Here is a 21414-nt window from a genome sequence, read left to right as displayed (position 1 = left end):
AGTGAGAGGCCCGCGTATAGCAAAAAAAAAAAAAAGAAAATATATATTATAGAAATTATTTCATTCAGGTATTCTTTTTTTGCTTTTAAATCACATTCAATACCATTCATTTCAAATTCACTATTCTTAGAATTATATTTTTCAGTAATTAACTAGACAGTTTTCACTGGAGCTAAAAGAAAAATAACTATGTTATTCTAGTGAAATGAAAACCAGAAAAACAAATGAAAAACATGAGAAAAATATATTTGTTTTATTGTATTTGAAAATAACCTCCATTCCCTTTCCATATATTTAGTGTTCATTATGCAGAAATTTTTATTTAATTATAAACTCACTCTTTGTCTCTATGATAACCTACAGCCTCATTTACTCTCTAATAGCCTTTGTTTATACTGGTACAGTACTCAGAATCTTGTCTTTTTAAAAAATTTTTTACAGAAGAGTACCAAATTTTTGTGCTTTTTTTTTTTTACAGAAGGATACCAAGAGTAGCAAGTTCATTGGAAAGTAACTTGCTTAAGGTCATACAGATTTAGTGTTCATCAGAAGAAGAATTCAGTAGATGCAAACTACTACATTTAGAATGGATAAACAACAATGTCCTACTATATAGTACAGGGAACTATATCTAATCTCCTGGAATAAACCATAATGGAAAAGAATATTAAAAAAAGAATATATATATATGTGTGTGTGTGTGTGTGTGTGTGTGTGTGTGTGTGTAAAACAGTCACTTTGCTGTACAGCAGAGACTGGCACAACATTGTAAATCAACTGTACTTCAATTTAAAAAAATGAAGAAGAATTCAGGTCTGATATTTATTTTTAGCCTTCTCTCCTTCTTATCTTGCTGATTCACACTGGAGATGATTAAGAACACTGATTTATTGAGTAGTTCTGGGTGAACGTATCTGTTATGGACTGAATGTTTTGGTCACCTCAGAAATTTGTATATATATGTTGAAACCCTAACACACAGTGGAATGATATTAGGAGGTGGGACCTTTGGGAGGTAATTGGGTTTAGACAAGGTCATGAGGGTGGAACCCTTATGATGAGATTAGGGTTCTTATAAGAAGAAAAAGAGGCTAGAGCTTCCTCTCTCTGCCATGTGAAGAAACAACTAGAAATCAGGAAGAGGGCCTTCACCAAGAACCAGATTATGCTGACATCCTGATTTGGACTTCCAGCCTCCAGAACTGAAACAGAAATGTTTGTTGTTTAAGCTTCCCAGTCTATGATATTTTTGTTATATCAGCCTGAACTAAGACAATATCTCACAGTGATTAAGGAGTGGTGGTGGTATAAAGACATGGAACAAACTAGAGGAGGTTAGTCATTTGAAAAAATTTATTATAAAAGAAACACTGGAACTTAGATTGGTAGCTAGATCAAGTGATGTGTGTGCATGTGTGTGTGTGTGTGCACAGCCCCATTTTATCTTCTAATGAGTACTAGAAAAATACCCATTAAAAGATAACGGGTATTTAGAAAAAAAGGGAATTCTTTATAGATCTTATGACAGAGGGTAATAGGTCAGTGAAGGAGAAAAAGGGTGATAGTTGCTTGAGAAACTACATTAAGGGTAAGGATCTGAAAGGAGTTGGACAGAAAGTAGAAGGTACATATAGAATCACAAGCTTATTTATCTGAAGCTAGAGGACAACTGACATTTCTAAGAAGCCATTAATTTCAACTCTACTTCTTAAGAGCATCTCATACATTTATGGATCAGGCCAACAAAACATTTCTTACAGTCTCATGTTGGTGGGTCCTTTTCCAAGGCATTAGAAATTGAGGTAAATAAGCAAAAGGGCTCACTGCTGGGATTCATTCCATAGAAATCCACAAACTTATTGCTCAAGACTAACCACACTAATCTGCATGCATAGTTAAAACAGAATCAGTAGGGTGACCTAATCCTTTAAAACATTGATGATGCTTTCTCTTCCAGTATACAAATATAAGATCATACAGTCTACTCTCCTTTAAGGATTCCATAATTCCAGGCAGGCAGGAGCTGAAAAAATTCAAAAGACAAAGAAAAGAACTTTTCTTTCTAGCAAAAAATTCATTTAGATACATCAGAGGAACCTCAATTTATTATATTAAAATTGAATTTATTGACTTTCAGTTTCAGCTGTGATGTGTAAAGAACTTAGAAGTCATCATTCCCATCATTACACTAAGAAAAAGCTGAAAAAAGCCCTGAAAACCAATAATTTTTCTAGTACCCATTAGAAAACTGAGACTGTAGGGCAAACCTTCACCCTTAAATCTGAAGAAGACAAGACAACCCAGAGGGTAATAGCCAAGATTTACTTACACGGAGTACAAGCTACTGGAACCATTAGCTGGTAGGAACACCTAAATGCTAATTTTGACAAATTGCTGGAGATTGAGTGTGGACTAACCTGAGAATGAGAACTTCCTTGGGACAGTTAGTGAGGGACACACATTCATGGGCCTTATATCTAGGAACCCATGAGATTCTTAAGGTGAATTCCTCTGTCAAGCAAAAGATAAGAATAATTATTGTAGAATTAGTCCAGAGCATTTTTCATAACAAGTAACTAGCCTCCAGGAGTAAAGATTTTACCAGAACCTTAATCCACCTGGGGTAAGGACTTTCTTCCTACTCCAGCCCCCTCCAATCTTCTTGTATCATCTAAGAGGAGAAAAAATGTGTTACTGGATTGAGATTTGTGATTGTCACAGTCCCAAGAACAGGCATATTAGAATTTAAACCTAAAATCATACAACACTTCCCCTATCTCACACCTTACCACCACCAAAAAGGGCTCCAGTATAACAGCAGTGAATTAGAGCTGAAAGAGTTTCAAGATTCAGATTCCTTCTGAGGAGTACAAAGGGAAGCCCAATGTCAAGAGGAAGACAAAAACAAGGACAACAGATGAATTTGAAATCTCTGACACTTAAAGGCTACAGCAAACATTAAACACAGCCCAACTCCTAGACGGAGTAACACAAACTCTAACACTAAAGCCTATTTATCTATTACCTCCAACACCACATGACTCGCTTTCTGCAACATATTGTAAGGCATGCTGAAAGGCAGGAAAAAATAGCTTGAAGAGGTAAAGCAATCATTAAAACCACATTCCGATATCAGAAAGAGGTTGGAATTATCAGACAGGGAATGTAAGATCACTATGATTAATATGTTAAGAGCTGTAATGAAAATGGTAGACAACATATTGGAACAGATGGGTAATGTAAGCAGAGATTTGGGAACCTTAATAAAGAACCTACAAACTTCCCAAAATGAAATACAAAGAGAAAAAGGAATGAAAACAAACAAAAAAAACCCCAAATACAGAACATTCAAGAACCATGGGAGAGTTTCAAAATGTGTAACATATGTACAATTTGAATAATAGAAAAAAATAAAAGAATGGAGCAGAAAAATAATAATGGCTGAGAACATTCCAAAATAAATGTCTGATACCAAACTGATGTTCCAGGAAGCTCAGAGAACAGTAAGCAAAATAAATGTGGAAAAAAAAAAACAACTGACATCTAGGCATATCACATTCAAATCGAAGAAAAGAAAAGAGAAAATCTTAAAGGAAGCCAGAGCAGCAGGGGAACACCTTACTTACAGAGAAACAAGGACAAAAATTGTAATGGACTTCTCATCAATAATAAAAAGAAATGGAGAAAAGAAAAGCCAAGAAAAGACAGAGAGGAATGTAAATGTAGGTCACTAAATGTAAGAAGTCCATCTAAAAAGACTACAAACTGCATAATTAAAATTATACTTCAGGGCTTCCCTGGTGGCGCAGTGGTTGAGAGTCCACCTGCCGATGCAGGGGACACGGGTTCGTGCCCCGGTCCGGGAAGATCCCACATGCCATGGAGTGGCTGGGCCCGTGAGCCATGGCCGCAGAGCCTGCGCGTCCGGAGCCTGTGCTCCGCAACAGGAGAGGCCACGACAGTGAGAGGCCCATGTACAGCAAAAAAAAAAAAAAAAATTATACTTCATTTGGAAAAAGCAATATAGAGATGGTAAAAAGATCAGTGATTGCCAGGGGGTTGGGGGGAAGTGAGGAGTATTGAACAGGTGGAGCACAAAGTACTTCTTAGGGTGGTAAATCTATTTTAATGATACTGTAATGGTTGATACATGACACTATGGATTTGTCCAAAACCATAGAATTTACACGCAGTATTCCTTAAAATATGCAAATATAAAAAAAATATTTAGGAGGTTAGGGGAACCCAGGATATAATGCAGAATGTGACAAAACAATCTACCTGTATTAAAAATGTATGAATCAACCTCACTGAAAAGTATGAGGGGTGGGGGAAGTGTTGACCTAAATAACTTTGGAAATGAGTGGAGTCTGTAAGACTAAAGGCAAAAGAAACTGAACATAAACATACTCTAGCTGATAAAGTTGTTTCCAATGGGGACATGGGTTACCAATGTGGAAATGGCTATACATTACACTGGAAATGAACAATTAAGTGAAAGGATGATAGATGCTGAGAGCCATATTTTTCAGTATTGGAGTGGAGGGTACAGATAAGAAAAAGAAGCTAGAATGATCCATGTGGTAATCAGTTGGAGTCAGAAACATCAGAATAAACTCATGTTTAACTTAATGTAGGCACAGATCATTAAACATAGAAATATTTGCAGATATACATATATACAAGTTTAGAGTACACACATATAGCACCTTGTCATGTCAGCTAATTTAAAAGAAATTATCTCCTCCAGTAGCAATGAGCACACTTAGTGCCTTGTGATTTCTAATACCATTATCCAATGAAAGGGCTCCTTAGAGCAATGACTGATTCTAGGGTTAGGGAAGGAAATATACAAGAAGGCCCTGGAGCATCTTGTAGTGCCAGATAATAAGGAAGTGCTCAAAAATGAAACAAAACAAACAAAACAAAACAATGAGAGCAATATGCTGAAAGGACACAGGAACCAACTAAAAGCACTTCCAATGGCCAAATCTGGAACAGTTTGAGACAAAAAATATATAAAAGTAGTACTAGATTACAAACCAAAGTAAAAGATTAATATTTGGAGTTTATACTGATATAAATAAATGTTTGAATAAAAATAAATAAATGGCAGAGGAAAGACAAATCTGCCTTGCAGAAGAAGTCCAAATAATTTATGTAGAAACTCTGCCTTTAAGGGAATGGAGCCTAACTCTCCACACCATAAGTCTCACCTGCACAAAAATTTCAGTGTGTGGTGGGAGGTAGTAACATTAGAATGGAGAGAGTTGACAAATACCACCTCATCCACATGGTCAGGTGGGTTACTTGATTGCAATGAAAAACATGCTGATAAGATGTACTCTTGATAATATACTATAACTGGTGCTTTTCTTTAGTGATCTTCCTTTCAAAATTCCGCAACTAACCCCAGTCTAATCAGAAGAAAAACATCCCACAAATCCCAATTGAGAGACATTCTACAAAACCATGGATCATAGTACAGGTATCCCCTGCTTTTTGAAATTTTGCTTTACACCCCTTTGCTTTTAAGAAGGACCTACGTTAGTACCTGTTTTTGCTAACAGAAAGAAATCCGAAGAGAATCTCCACTTTTACGATGAAAGGCGAAAAGCAAAAATAGCATTCAGTGTTTGTTTTGCAGCCAGCAGAAAGCGTGGCACAGTGAAGATACTTCCCCAGGAACTACACTTAGCATCTCAGCATCAAGCAGACATAGCTTCGAATTGTGTCTGTGAGCTTCTGTGCTTTATCTCGATTTATTTTGTGCATCTGTTATTAAGGGAATTAACCTAGGGCGATTGCTTCCCCGCTTTACACCATTTCAGCTTACAAAGGTTTCATAGAAACGTCCACTTTTGGATAGCGGGGGAAACCTGTATCAAAACTTCAAAACTATCAGGTCATTGAAAACAAGGAAAGACTGCCACAGCCAAGAGGAGCCTAAGGAGACTTGACAGCTAATTATAACCTTGTGTTTCACATGGAATCCTAGAACAGAGAACAGATATTAGGATAAAAACTAAGAAAATGTGAATAAAGTATGGATTTTAGTTACCCATAAATTATCAATGTTTGTTAAGTAATTCTAACCAATATGCCATACTAATGTAAGGTATTAATAATAAGGGAAACTGGGTGTGGGTACAAAGGAACTTTGTACTATCTTCACAATTTTTCTTTAAGTCCAAAACTCTTCTAAGATTAAAAATTCATTAAAGAAAATAAACTTATCAACTATTGCAAAATATCATCCATCCAAGCATTCAACTAGAAGTTGAGCAGTTACTCTCCCAATTTCCATCTTCCTCAAGGATACTTGCGTCAAGTTTTAATTCTACTTCAATTTCTCTTTTTATTTCCTCTCCATCTGTCACATTTGCTCCACTCTCATCCTCTTATCAGGTCTTCCTAGACTATTTAATTTAAAAATCCTCTTAACTAGCATCATTTTCACCTATCTCAAACTAAGAATTAATGGATTAGAAAAGAATGGAATACAAACAACTCTTTTAAAGTTAGGGATATTGATTTAACAAGTTTGGTGGTCCTGAGGTCATTTGGGGGGGAAAAGAAGGTGTAATAATTAAGAAGAAAAGATTACTTAAACTGCTTGCTCCCTGCTTTGGTTTTGTTGTTACACTTAAGCTGCTTATCTTTCTAATGATTTCCTAGAAATATTATTTCTCAAAAGTCTTTGCCAAAATGTAATTTACATGATTGTCTTACAAGGTCTTATGAGATCTTGCTTTGTAGTTAGGGCCTTTAGGTGATTGGCTTTACCTGCTTATGGCCTTTTTGGAGTTCTAGGCACTGACAAATAACCAATGTAGAATATTTATAGTATTGTATATTTGACAGTCTGTTGAACTGTTAGGAGTTAGTATTTAAGTTACTTAAGTTGTCCTTGTTTCCTGAAGCTAGAATGAATTCTTGATGAAGTAGCAAGCCACCGAATGATTTGTTTTACTATGTATTTTTCATGAATGCCCAGAGATAATCTAGATGGTCTATGGTTGCTTTTTTGTGGGCTTTGACATGAGAGAAATAAATACACATGATTGCAAATTATCCAAGGCAGACTTTTTAAAATTGCAAGCTATGGTATTTAAATTTGGCCTTTAATCTTCTTTCACCTCTGTATTAGGCTTCCATAGTTATAGTGCAATCCTATGACAAAATATGATTCACCCCATAAATATTCATTTTCATTAATCTCTGGGGGAAGCACAGTTAATGCATAAAGTAAAGACAAGCTACACTGGCTATGTTAACTATTCATATCCACAAAACCACACCTGTTCTTCAGGTAACATGTTCATTGATCCTTCTAGGGTTAAAAGATTTTGTTTCATGTTGTGAAGCTTGGTGCTTTCAGTCAGTCAGAAGGTTTGACAAGGGAGCCTGAGGGGATAGCGAGGAAATATTTGATTTTGAGGCTCAGACTTTTTTATCTGGAAGGGAGTTAAAATGGCTTCTACTAGGAACTGCACTAGTCGACTTCAAAATTACAGGGTTCAAAAAACAGCCTTTGATTTCTCTTATCTCCCTGTAAGCCATGTTTATCAGAAAAGATTAGGAGCAGAGTTAATGCTTCCAGCAGGACCGCTGTCCCAGAAGCTTTCATTAACCAGCTTCCACAGTCTATTCTTTCACTGTTATGAAAAAATTGGTAATCTGCTTTGTATTTCTCAATCTACCTGGCATTTGTGAACATACATTGGAGACTAACCCAAAAAATGGAGCCTTAAACAGGAAACATACGCTTTATATATATATATATATATATATTTAAATAAATTCCAAGGGAAAAGAAGTGAAGAACTAAGATGTCTATATATCACTATATATCATAAAATGGAAGGGGGCAGATTGGGTGGAGGAAGGAGGAAGGTGTACCTTCCTGGGAAGAAATAATAAATTATTTTGGTAAAAAAAAAAAAGGAATGGAAAATAAGTTCCAACAAATGGAAGAATGGAAGTAAATTAAGAAAGTGTTCAGAGAAAAATTAGTATGAAGGAAAAGAAAGAGAACAAACCATACATATGGGTAGCAATGAAAAGTGGAAAGAAAAGAACCAGTTATCCAGTAGTTACTGGCACTCCAGAAGGAAGGGAACCAAAGGTAGTGACACTCTCAGAACCTGAAAAGCTAGGAGAACAGGCTGTGCTTCTCCTTACCACCCCCACCCCCACTGCTGTCAGCACTTAACTCTGGAAGCCTTTCTGCTGCCCCAAGTGCCATGTCTTTCTAGTTTGGCATGTCCATGACTAGTTATGTTGAAATAACTTTCTAGACCCCAGTTGGAGCCATTCCTTTCCAGGATGCTGAATCATCAAACTAAAACTTTGATAACTTTCTTGTCTCTGTAAATGGTCCACCTGACCAGAAATGTAGTATATCCCCATCAGCCAATCCCCAAATGCCAAGCCAGTTCTGGGTCTTTCACCCCAGGCAAAGTTGACTATGTGACCCAGCCAAGCAGATATTTTTCTATTAGTCTCTTCCTTGTTCCTTATTCTTCATCCTATAACGGCTTCTTTTCTTGTGCCCAATTTTGCAGTTCTTAGAAAGGAGACCATCTGCCTCATGAAGGGTTAACGTTTGTTTGTATTACCTAAATTGTCTTCTTTGATCATTTTTTTAAGTTAGGCCAGCCAGCCATACTATGTACTTGTCTCGACATCCATGCTAAACCAGTGTGTTGATATAAATGGTTTTCAAAATATAGTGATTTTTAAGCCGTGGGGAAGCAAAGCGGTGGAGGAGGGACAGGGGATGGGACAGGAGGGAAGAAGAGAGGTCAGGTCACCATTGGGCAACGTCCAATCGGGGTTCAGATCAGGGCAGGGGCAGGGGCAGGTCGCTGGGCAATCAATCCTAGCATTCCTTCCCTTTTTTTCCTTAAGAAGTTCGGATGGTAAGCATCATGTTTTTATTTTATGTATGTATGTATGTATTTATTTTGTTTTATACTATTTTATTTGAGCTCTTGATTCTCAAGGCAGGACTCACAGAACCGTCACCAAGGAAAACCACATGCAAAACTGCAGTCAAAGCAATTACTGATGGAAGAACCCGCAGAATCCACAGAGGAGAAAGCAGTACCAGCTAAGAGGCAGGAGTCAAAGGACATCATGTGGAACCAAGAGCAGCATATGTAGTACCTTAGGAAGAATTAGGAAAATGTTCCCTTTCCCCAAGATACATTTATAAATCTACTACCTCTGAACAATGAACTCTGAACTCTAGGTTCACATGTCTCGCCAGAATTATGCAGCATACAAACAAACATGGAAGTCCTTAGAGATGGGAAAAGATGCAGTGAATTAGCACCTGAGGACAAAGGGGGAGAAGTGGGTCCTTGCTGTGTGACTGTGGAAAATCACGTCAACTCTCTGAGTTCAATATTTCGTTCTCAAATTGAAATAATAATAATAATAGCTGCCAAGCCTGGCTTGTGGTGATGATCAAAAGAGAGAAATATGGGACCATTTTACAAAGCTATGGCCTGTTATCTGAGCCTGTGTTCCCTGCCAGATTTGCACATGCAAAGCTCAGAGGCAATTACAAGTCACTGCCAAGTAAAGTCTTTGAACTTGATTTCCCTAATCAAAGCTTTGAATACCATAGAAAGGATGACTGAACTCTCAGAGGTGGAGGTGTTAAATCCCAAAGGTTTCAAAAATGTCACTTTTTGAAGCTTCATGTTTTTATATTATTATTGTAATTAACAGCAGCCAGGGAAACGTTTCTTCCCTTTCTCCTTTACTTCTCCAGAGTAGCACAGTTCTTTTCTAAATTCAAGGATCAGTATAACAGGCGTGAAAAAATTCACCAACCCCCTTCTACACTTTCAGTCTGCTACAACCAACTAAACACAGGAAAATACTCAAAAAGACCATTTTACACATGGGCAGGAATCTAGGTTAGAAGTCAGAATGGCCTTTCCTTTCTTCTTACTTGGACTTTTATGAAGGGAAGGTATAGCTATGGAGCCATGATTTCAGCAGGGGCTGTCATTAGTGGCAGACCAAACAGGCAGGCACCACAGTTTGCCACCAACTTCCAGCCTTCTCTTGCAGCTGCCAGGAAGTGGAGGGGATGGTGGAAAGGGCCGACTCACTGGAGTGAGCCAGGGAGAGTAAGAGGCTGACAGGTACCTCTCTGCTAGGAAGAGCCAGGCTGCAGCTGGGCCCATCAAACAGCTCCTTGGAGTGCCTGCAGCGCAACAAGAGAATATTGGAAGGACTGGTCAGGCCAGGTTTTTCAGAAACGTAGATGCAGTTTTCAACCATATGATAATCTCAATAGATGCAGAAAAAGCTTTGTCAAAATTCAACACCCATTTATGATAAAAACCCTCCAGAAAGTAGGCATAGAGGGAACTTACCTCAACATTACAAAGGCCATATAGGACAAACCCACAGCCAACATCATCCTCAATGGTGAAAAATTGAAACCATTTCCTCTAAGATCAGGAACAAGACAAGATTGTCCATTCTCACCACTATTATTCACATTGTTTTGGAACTTTTAGCCACAGCTATCAGAGAAGAAAAAGAAATAAAAGGAATCCAAATTGGAAAAGAAGAAATAAAGCTGTCACTGTTTGCAGATGACATGATACTATACATAGAGAATCCTAAAGATGCTACCAGATAACTACTAGAGCTAATCAATGAATTTGGTAAAGTAGCAGGATACAAAATTAATGCACAGAAATCTCTTGCATTCCTATACAATAATGATGAAAGTCTGAAAGAGAAATTAAGGCAATACTCCCATTTACCATTGCAACAAAAAGAATAAAATATCTAGGAATAAACCTACCTAAGGAAACAAAAGACCTGTATGCAGAAAATTATAAGACACTGATGAAAGAAATTAAAGGTGATACAAACAGATGGAGAGATATACCATGTTCTTGGATTGGAAGAATCAACATTGTGAAAATGACTCTACTACCCAAAGCAATCTACAGATTCAATGCAATCCCTATCAAACTACCAATGGCATTTTTCACAAAACTAGAACAAAAATATTCACAATTTGTATGTAACCACAAAGACCACGAATAGCCAAAGCAATCTTGTGAAAGAAAAACAGAGCTGGAGGAATCAGGCTTTCTGACTTCACACTATACTGCAAAGCTACAGTAATCAAGACAGTACAGGGGGTGGGGGTGGTGATGTGATGAATTGGGAGATTGGGATTGACATATACACACTAATATGTATAACATGGATAACTAATAAGAACCTGCTGTGTAAAAAAATAAATAAAATTAAATTAAAAAAAATAATTAAAATAAAATATATCCACACAAACACACACAAAAGGCAGTATGGTACTGGCACAAAAACAGAAATATAGATCAATGGAACAGGATAGAAAGCCCAGAGATAAACCCACGCACATATGGTCACCTTATCTTTGATAAAGGAGGCAAGAATATACAAATGGAGAAAAGACAGTCCCTTCAATAAGTGGTGCTGGGAAAACTGGACAGCTACATGTAAAAGAATGAAATTAGAACACTCCCTAACACCATACACAAAAATAAACTCAAAATGGATTAAAAACCTAAATGTAAGGCCAGACACTATAAAACTCTTAGAGGAAAACATAGGCAGAACACACTATGACATAAATCACAGCAAGATCCTTTTTGACCCACCTCCTAGAGAAATGGAAATAAAAACAAAAATAAACAAATGGGACCTAATGAAACTTAAAAGCTTTTGCACAGCTAAGGAAACCATAAACAAGACAAAAAGACAACCCTCAGAATGGAAGAAAATATTTCCAAATGAAACAACAGACAAAGGATTAATCTCCAAAACATACAAACAGCTCATGGAGCTCAATATCAAAAAAACAAACAATCCAGTTAAAAAATGGGCAGAAGACCTAAATAGACATTTCACCAAGGAAGACATACAGATGGCCAAGAGGCACATGAAAAGATGCTCAACGTCACTAATTATTAGAGAAATGCAAATCAAAACTACAGTGAGGTATCACCTCACACTGGTCAGAATGGCCATTATCAAAAAATCTAGAAACAATAAATGCTGGAAAGGGTGTGGTGAAAAGGGAACCCTCCTGCACTGTTGGTGGGAATGTAAATTGATACAGCCACTATGGAAAACAGTATGGAGGTTCCTTATAAAACTAAAAATTGAACTACCATACGACCCAGCAATCCCACTACTGGGCATATACCCTGAGAAAACCGTAATTCAAAAAGAGTCATGTACCACAATGTTCGTTGCAGCACTATTTACAATAGCCAGGACATGGAAGCAACCTAAGTGTCCACTGACAGATGAATGGATAAAGAAGATGTGGCACATATATACAATGGAATATTACTCAGCCATAAAAAGAAACGAAACTGAGTTATTTGTAGTGAGGTGGATGGGCCTAGAGTCTGTCATACAGGGTGAAGTAAGTCAGAAAGAGAAAAATAAATACCATATGCTAATGCGTACATATGGAATCTAAAAAAAAAAAAAAATAAATGGTACTGATGAACCTAGTTGCAGGGCAGGAATAAAGAGGTAGACATAGAGAACTTGAGGACATGGGGTGGGAGGGCAAAGCTGGAGCAAAGTGAGAGTAGCAAAGTGAGATACACACTACTGAATGTAAAATAGTTGGCTGGCTGGGAGCAGCAGCATAGCCCAGGGAGATCAGCTCGGTGCTTTGCGATGACCTATAGGCAGGTAGGATAGGGAGGATGGGAGGGAGGCTCAAGAGGGAGGGGATATGGGGACATGTGTATGCATATGGCTGATTTGCCTTGTTGTGCAACAGAAACTAACACAGTATTGTGAAGCAATTATACTCCAATAAAGATGTATTAAAATAAAAAAGGAATACTCACTCTTGAAGATGTAATAATGTGTTAAAAACTCATATGGGCTATAACAGCTGGGCAATAGAAGGTCTCTAATGCAACGTAATATGGAATGACTTATACTGTGGCTAACTATATTTGTTTTATCTGGCTGAGTTTTGCCATTAGAACCTGTGGGTTCAGTCTGAATTTCTGCATTCTCATTGGAAATAACACATTTTTAAATACTGGTTCCTTTCTTTAAACCAAAACATCTCTACGTGGTGACCTTGGCAAGCTTACAAAGTGTTTATTATATTGATTTGGGACTTGGGGAGGTAGGTAGAAAGATTCTGAATTTATTTTATATGTTTCTAATTTACACTTCTATATGATTGTACATGAGGTCCTTGGGTGACTGAATCAATATAAAAGCCAAGGACTGAGCCTGAACTTTTCTTCTCATCACTTTTGCCCTCGATTCCCCAAGTGACAGCTAATTTAAATGGAGACATTTCAGTATCTGGATTCTAGAGTCAAGTAGGTAGGAATAGAGTGGAGTCAAGGTATTGACTTTGAATGAGCAGTTTTCTAATAACTTAAGAGCCCAAAAGTGAAGCGGGTTGTCTAAAGATGTCCACTTACAGGAATGGTTGAAAGAGTTGCTGGTTGTACATATGCTAAGTTTGGGGTCTTGGTAGTTCCAAACTCAGCGGTTAGGATTATTTTACTTCTTTGAATCAAATCTTCATGTGCTGTCTGGTAATGTACCCATTACAGCTGGATGACCTGTAAGGAACTGTTCCAGGGCAGAAGTCCTCACACTTAAAGTGCCTAAGAATCACTTAGAAGGCACATTTTTCTCTGTGTATTTTAAATTTATTTCTCTTGATTATAAAATTAACACATAAATCTGTTTTGGAGAGAGGCAAAAAGTATAAAGGAACTTTATAATATAAACTTTATAATAAAAGAGAAATAATACTTTATCTATATGAAATTAACCAGGCATAGCTATTATTTTGTCACATTTTCTTTCAACAGTATCATCAGTATCCTGCTAAAACCAACACAAATGGGATTATATAAACATTTTATATATTATGAAATTTCTAGCAAATATAAATAACTATTTATTCTGCTTATTAATTTTTTACCCTTTATATTATCATTTTCACGTTCTCTTTATTCTTTTACCCTTTTAGAGTAGTGTTTTTAACCTTGACTGAAATTAGAATCAACAGGGCAGTTTTACTGAAAATACTGATGCCCAAGCCTAAGGCCCAGGTCAGATACAACACGATCTGGAAAAACTATGGGCATTAAAAAAAAAGTCCTGGGAGTAACAACCTTGTGCGCACCTCTGGGCTCAGCGTGGCACAGATTCATTGCCTCTGAACATCCATCTGTCCATTTGGTCATCCAGCGGGAAAGGGCTCCAGCCACCCTAGGGCAGCCGCCACCCAGGGGGCCGCGACCAGGAGAGCTGAAAGCGCAGCTGACTCTCGTGGGCCCGGGCAAGGGACACCCCCATGCAGATGTGCGCCGGGGCCTGTGGATTGCGTCTGGGTTGCGGAGTCCGAGGCTAGCACCGCCTGGCTGGGGGCGCGGGGCCCCCGCCCCCGGGTGGCCTCCGCGGGGCCACTACAGCAGTAGCGGCGGGGATAGCGGGGCGGCTGTGCTTGCGTCTCCTGCAGCGCCTCCTGCCCAGACGCGACGACTTTGCTCGGAGGCATATCAACCTCGGGGACAAAGACCGGAGGAGATGTTATTGGCCCTGGGGCCAGCGAGAGTAGATGAACTGAGCGAAAAGAACATCCCTGCCAGCATCCGCTTGAAAAGACCCTTGAAAATGGATGACCCTGTCTGTGAAAATGATATCCTTATAACTCTGCATGCCATTTCCAGCAAGAACCAGATCTGGAGATTGTATATTAGCATGGGCTATTATAACTGCTCAGTGCTACAGACAATTTTGTCTAACTTAACTGGAGAACTCAAGGTGGATCACCCAGTATACTCAGTACCAGCCAGAGGTGTCTCAGAGGAGAGAGGACAGTTTACTCAACTACCAGACCATGGTGTGTGACATCACAGGTATGGGCATGGTTAACGCATCCTGCTGGATGAGGCCACCACGGGTGCAGAGGCAATGCAGTTCTGCCACAGACACAACAAGAGGAGGAAGATTTTTGTTGACCCCTGTTGCCATCCACAGACAATAGCTGTCATCCAGACTCAAGCCAAGTATGCTGGAGTCCTCACTGAACTGAAGTTACCCCATGAAACGGACTTCAGCGGAAAAGATTTCAGTGGAGTGCTGTTCTAGTACCTGGACACTGAGGGGAAAGTGGAAGGCTTCACAGAACTTGTGGAGTTCCCATCAGGCCGGGAGCTTGGCCTGCTGCACTGCTGATCTTTTAGCTCTGTGTAGCCTGAGGCTTCCTGGAGAACTGGGGGTAGAATTGCCCTGGGCAGCTCACAGAGATTAGAGTGCCACTAGGCTATAGCAGACCACATGCCTTTTTAGCTGTCAGAGAAAGCTTGGTGAGGATGATACCTGGAAGAATGGTGGGAGTAACAAGAGATGCCAGTGGAAAAGAAGTGTATCCTCTTGCTCTTCAAACCAGGGAGCAACACATCCAGAAAGACAAGGCTATCAGCAACATCTGTACAGTTCAGGCTCTCTTGGCGAATATGGCTACAATGTGCGCCATCTACCATGGGTCCCATGGGCTGGAACATATTGCTAGGAGGGTACATAATGCCACTTTGATTTTGTCTGAACGTCTCAAGTGAGCAGGGCACCAACTCCAGCACGACTTGTTCTTTGACACTTTGAAGATTCAGCGTGGCTGCTCAGTGAATGAGGTTTTGGGCCGCTCAGTGGCAAATAAATATTCAGCTCATTGAGGTTGGCACACTTGGTATTTCTCTTAATGAAAGTCAGTGAAAAAGATCTGCACGACTTGTTGTGGATCTTTGGCTGTGAGTCGTCGGCAGAGCTGGTTGCTGAAAGCATGGGTGAGAAGCAGAGAGTTATCCTAGGGTCTGCTTTCAAGAGAATTAGCCCATTCCTCACACATCAAGTGTTCAACAGTTATCACTTAGAAACAAATATTGTCTGATATATGACGAGACTGGAAAACAAAGACCTTTCCCTTGTTCATGGCATGATTCCCCTGGGGTCCCTTACCATGAAACTCAACAATTCATCAGAACTCGTGCCTATCACATGGAAAGAATTTGCAAACATCCACCCCTTTGTGCCTCTGGATCAAGATCCAAGGGACCAGCAGCTTTTCTGAGAACTTGAGAAGGATTTGTGTGAACTCATGGGCTGTGACCGAATCTCTTTCCAGTCTAACAGAGGAGCCCAGGGGGAATATGCCGGGCTGGTCACTATCTGAGCCTACTTAGACGGGAAAGGAGAGAGACACATTCCAAAATCCGCACATGGGACAAATTCTGCAAGTGCTCACATGGCAGGCATGAAGATTCAGTCTGTGGAGGTAAATAAATACGGAGGTATCGATGCAGCTCATTTCAAGGCTATGGTGGATAAACACAAGGAGAACCTGGCAGCAATCATGATTACATACCCATCTACCAGTGGAGTGTTTGAAGAGACCGTCAGAGACGTGTGTGAACTGATCCACCAACACGGAGGACAGATCTACCTGGACAGGGCAAATATGACCATTCATGTGGAATCTGTTGTCCTGGAGACTTTGGGTCTGATCTCACACGTAAATCTTCCCCAGACTTTCTGCATTCCCCCTGAAGGAGGCAGCCCTGGCATGGGGCCCATCGGAGTGAAGAAGCATTTTCTCCCTTTTCTGCCTAATCATCCCATCGTTGCAGCAAAGCCAAGTGAAGATGCCCAGCTTTTGGGTACTGTCAGTGCAGCCCCGTGGGGCTCCAGTTCCATCTTGCCCATTTCATGGGCTTATATTAAGATGATGGGAGGCAAGGGCCTTAAACAGGCCACAGAAATTGCTATAATAAATGCCAACTACATAGCCAAGCGATTAGAAAAACACTATAGAGTCCTTTTCCAGTGTGCAAGAGGCTACGTGGCCCATGAATTTATTTTGGATATAAGACCCTTCAAAAAGTCTGCAAATATGGAGGCCATGGATGTGGCCAAGAGGCTTTAGGATTATGGATCTCATGCACCTACCATGTCCTGGCGAGTGGAAGGCACTCTCATGATTGAAGCCACTGAGTCAGAAGACAAGGCAGAGTTGGATAGATTCTGTGACGCCAGGATCAGCATTCGGCAGGAAATCGCTGACATCGAGGAAGGCTGCATCAACCCCAGGGTCAATCCACTGAGGAGGTCTCCACACTCCTTGTCCTGTTTCATGTCCTCCCACTGGGATCGACCATATTCCAGAGAGGTGGCAGCATTCCCACCCACCTTGATGAAACCAGAGAACAAATGCTGGCCAATCATCACTTGGATTGATGACGTCTGTGGAAATCAGCACATGGTTTGTACCTGTCCACCCATGGTTGTTTATGAGTTCCCATTTTCTTTCTTTCTTTTTTTTTTTAATCAAAAACAGAAATTTATTTCTCACAGTTCTGAAGCCTGGAAGTCCAAGATCAGGGTGCTGACATGGTGATATGAGAGCCTTCTTCCAGGTTGCAGACTTCTAATTGTACCCTCACATGGCCAAGAGGGGAGGGATCTCTCTGTAACCTCTTTTGTAAGGGCACTAATCCCATTTATGAGGGTTTCACCCTCATGACCTTGTCACCTCCCAAGGGCCCCATCTCCTAATACAATCACCTTAGGGTTTAGGATTTCAACTTATGGATTTTGGGGGGCACAAACATTCAGACCATAGCAGTGACCAAATGAAATAAAGCTAGAAAGGATTTAAAGTGATTACCTCTAGGGAGTTCAGTGAAAATCATGTATGTTTTTCTAGTGGGATAGGAGAGAGGAAACATGTACTTTTCATTTGTAGTTCATTTCATCTTGTCGTTTGATTTTTTTTTAACCACGTACATGTTGTTCTACTTTGATAGTTTAAATTAAGTAGTTGGGAAAAAAAACACTTTAGTGTAACTGCCTCCTCCCATTACAAACCCTGAGACCCACAATTCCTAACTGCAAACCTTTTTTTTCCCTCCTTAAAGGAAGATTTAAGTTCTTCAGTAAGAGGCTAAGAACTAACACCTTAATAAATGAGTTACAAGGTATTAGGTGAAGCCAAATGAAATTTTGACCAATGAAGATAGCAGTTTCATATCATTCAAATTAATATATGCTTTTTTCACTGAAAAAGTGCAAGTGAAGCCAGAACTGTAATTATAGCCTGTTATGCACCATACATTTAGTTTTTTATATTGATTTTCTACTTAATTTAATTAAAAAAATTTTTTAAACCCCACAGAGCTCTGTCATAAACACAAAACTATTTTCAATTATAGAAAGGGCTAAGGCCATCAGTCTCCAGAGAATTCTGGTTTACTTATTTTTAAAATTAATTTTTATTGGAGTATGATTGCTTTGTTTACTTTTGTTTGATATGTCTCTTACAAAGCAACCTGCTAATTTAACTCAAAGTTGAAACTAAGAAGATGTCACATGAAGCCATCTATTAAATATTCAGGCCCCTTGTACATGTAATATGCTGAAATAATACACCCTGCAATTTTTCTATTTATTTCTTTCATGAAGAACTCTAACCGGAGAGGGGCCAGGAAGAATTTCCTTGTACAAGGGCAAAGTAGACTTAAGAACAATGTCTTATACTTAATCATTGTTTTTCAGCAAACCTTGAAAGTATCTGAATCTCAAAAGTTAGCCCTAGGCTTTTTTTTTTTTTCTTAAATAAAACTCAATGCTCCTTTCAAATTTGAGGTATTTGATTCCTAATTGAGAATCCTTGAGAATTTTCATCCTATACCCGACAGTTTATTCCTGATTGTTACTTTGAAGGACTAAAAGCTGTAGAGGATGTGTAGTTTCAAATTATAGTTCTTGATATTATCGTAGGATAAGCATGTTGCTCATAGACACCTAGATCTCTAGGGAAGGGACTCTCAATATCAGCTGATCTGTTCACAAATGAGGAAACTGAGACCTAAAGAGACTGAGAAATTTAGTCTACACAGAAAGTTAATGACATACATAAAGTGACCAGAGAGTGTTCAGCTCCTGCTGAGACCTTTCTGTTACACTGTGCTGTTTCCTTAAGAAATTCACCATCAAAAATATCCAGGGTTTTTTTTTTTAAAGAAACTAGTTAAAAGTGGACTTTTGTAAACCTAGAAAATCATGATTCTCCAGATATGAGTTTCCTGCATCGGCAGGCAGACTCTCAACCACTGTGCCACCAGGGAAGCCCTCAGGTAGGGGTTTTTTATACTGTGTATATTTTTGTAATCTCTCTCAAGGTAAATGTAAATACAACTAGCACAGTGAGTGGCAGCTCATCGTTGGAAGATTGATTTGCGTTGGTGCCTCTGCTTTCACATGTAGCAGTTGATGTTCAAGTTGCCTTGACTGGGACCATTTAGTTTTTGCATAGAAAATTTGGGGTGTGATAGTAACTTTAACTTCAATGTAGCAGGTTTGCAGACATTACAGAGGCTATACTGGAGATCTGATAGACATATTTTTATTCCAAATAAGTCTTTGTGGACTGTGCCATCTGTGGGAAATCCCAGGGCAAATGTTTACATTTTGTATACACTGAAGAAATCTTTTTCCTCCTACTAATTTGCCTAATCCATAATAGCATTTCTGAGTGTTTTCCTTTTTCCATGTGTATAGTTTTTAAAATCTGCAATTAATAATATTCTAAGAAAGCATTGCAATTTGAAAAAAAGTCTTCTTATTTTGAAACAATTTTAGTCTTATAGAAGAGTTACAAAAATAGCACAAGGAGTCCCTATTACCTTTTACCCAGCTTTGCCTAATGTAATGTCTTACATAATCATGGTACCATTATCAAAACTAAGAAACCAACATTGTATAAATACCACTTAAATGACAGACTTTGTTTGGACTTCACCAGTTTTTTTCCACTAATATGTCTTTTTCTGTTCCAAAATCTAATCCAGGATCCCACGTGGCATTTAGTAATGTCTTTCATTAGTCTTCTCCAATCTGTGACGCTTCCTCAGTCTTTCCTTAGCTTTCATGACTTTAGCTTGAAGAGCTCCGGTCAGGTTTTATGGAGAATGTTCCTCAATTTGGGGCTATCTGATAATATCTCAAGATTAGATGGCATGGACAAAAATAACACAGACGTAATGTACCCTTCACAGTGTATCAATATATTTTATTACTGGTTATATGAACATTGATGACTTGGTTAAGGTGGCGTCTGCCAGTTTTGTGCACTGTAAATGGCTATTCCTTCTCTATAGTTCATAAATATTTAGGGCAAGATACACTGAGACTATACAACTAGGTCATGTTTCTCCTTAAACTTTAAACTAATTTTAGTATTCCATGGGTCTTGCCTGTAGCAATTGTTACTGTGATATTCAAAGGGTGATTTTCTATTTCTCTCTTTTTTCTATATTTATTAATGGGGATGCTTTTGTAAAGAAGAGATTCAATACTCCACGTCCCTTTTGTATTTATTTAATTATTTGTTTGTATCAGCATGGAATCATGAATATTTATTTTATTCTTTATGTTATAATCCAATAGTTATATTTTAACATCTTTATTGGAGTATAATTGCTTTACAATGGTGTGTTAGTTTCTGCTTTATAACAAAGTGAATCAGCTATACATATACATATATCCCCATACCTCCTCCCTCTTGCATCTCCCTCCCACCCTCCCTATCACACCCCTCTGGGTGGTCACAAAGCACCAGCTGATCTCCCTGTGCTATGTGGCTGCTTCCCACTAGCTATCTATTTTACATTTGGTAGTGTATATATGTCCATGTCACTCTCTCACTTCGCTCCAGCTTACCCTCCCCCCTCTCCGTGTCCTCAAGTCCATTCTCTACGTGTTTGTCTTTACTCCTGTCCTGGCACTAGGTTCTTCATAACCAATTTTTTTTTTAGATTCAATATATATGTGTTAGCATACAGTATTTGTTTTTATTGAAGAGGCTGTCTTTTCTCCTTTGTATATTCTTGCCTCCTTTATCAAAAATAAGGTGACCATATGTGTGTGGGTTTATCTCTGGGCTTTCTATCGTTTTCCATTGATCTATATTTCTGTTTTTGTGCAAGTACCATACTGTCTTGATTACTGTAGCTTAGTAGTATAGTCTGAAGTCCAGGAGCCTGATTCCTCCAGCTCCGTTTTTCTTTCTCAAGATTGCTTTGGCTCTTCAGGGTCTTTTGTGTTTCCATTCAAATTGTGAAATTTTTTGTTCTAGTTATGTGAAAAATGTCATTGGTGTTTTGATAGGAATTGTATTGAATCTATAGATTGCTTTGGGTAGTATAGGCATTTTCACAATGTTGATTCTTCCAATCCAAGAACATGCTATTACTCTCCATCTGTTTGTATCGTCTTTAATTTATTTCATCAGTGTCTTATAGTTTTCTGCATACAGGTCTTTTGTCTCCTTAG

At 38.8% G+C, this 21414-nt stretch overlaps 1 pseudogene; it reads left to right on the top strand.

The window, feature by feature from the left end:
- Window positions 1-14380: 14380 nt before the first annotated feature.
- LOC112404242 (glycine dehydrogenase (decarboxylating), mitochondrial pseudogene) lies at window positions 14381-17383 on the top strand (annotated as a pseudogene).
- Window positions 17384-21414: the final 4031 nt, after the last annotated feature.

Source organism: Neophocaena asiaeorientalis, unplaced genomic scaffold, assembly GCF_003031525.2.
Source record: "Neophocaena asiaeorientalis asiaeorientalis breed wild unplaced genomic scaffold, Neophocaena_asiaeorientalis_V1.1 scaffold293, whole genome shotgun sequence".
Classification (NCBI taxonomy): Eukaryota; Metazoa; Chordata; class Mammalia; order Artiodactyla; family Phocoenidae; genus Neophocaena; species Neophocaena asiaeorientalis.
The sequence above is the reverse complement of the archived record's forward strand: the minus strand, read 5'-3'. Positions and strand labels throughout refer to the sequence as shown.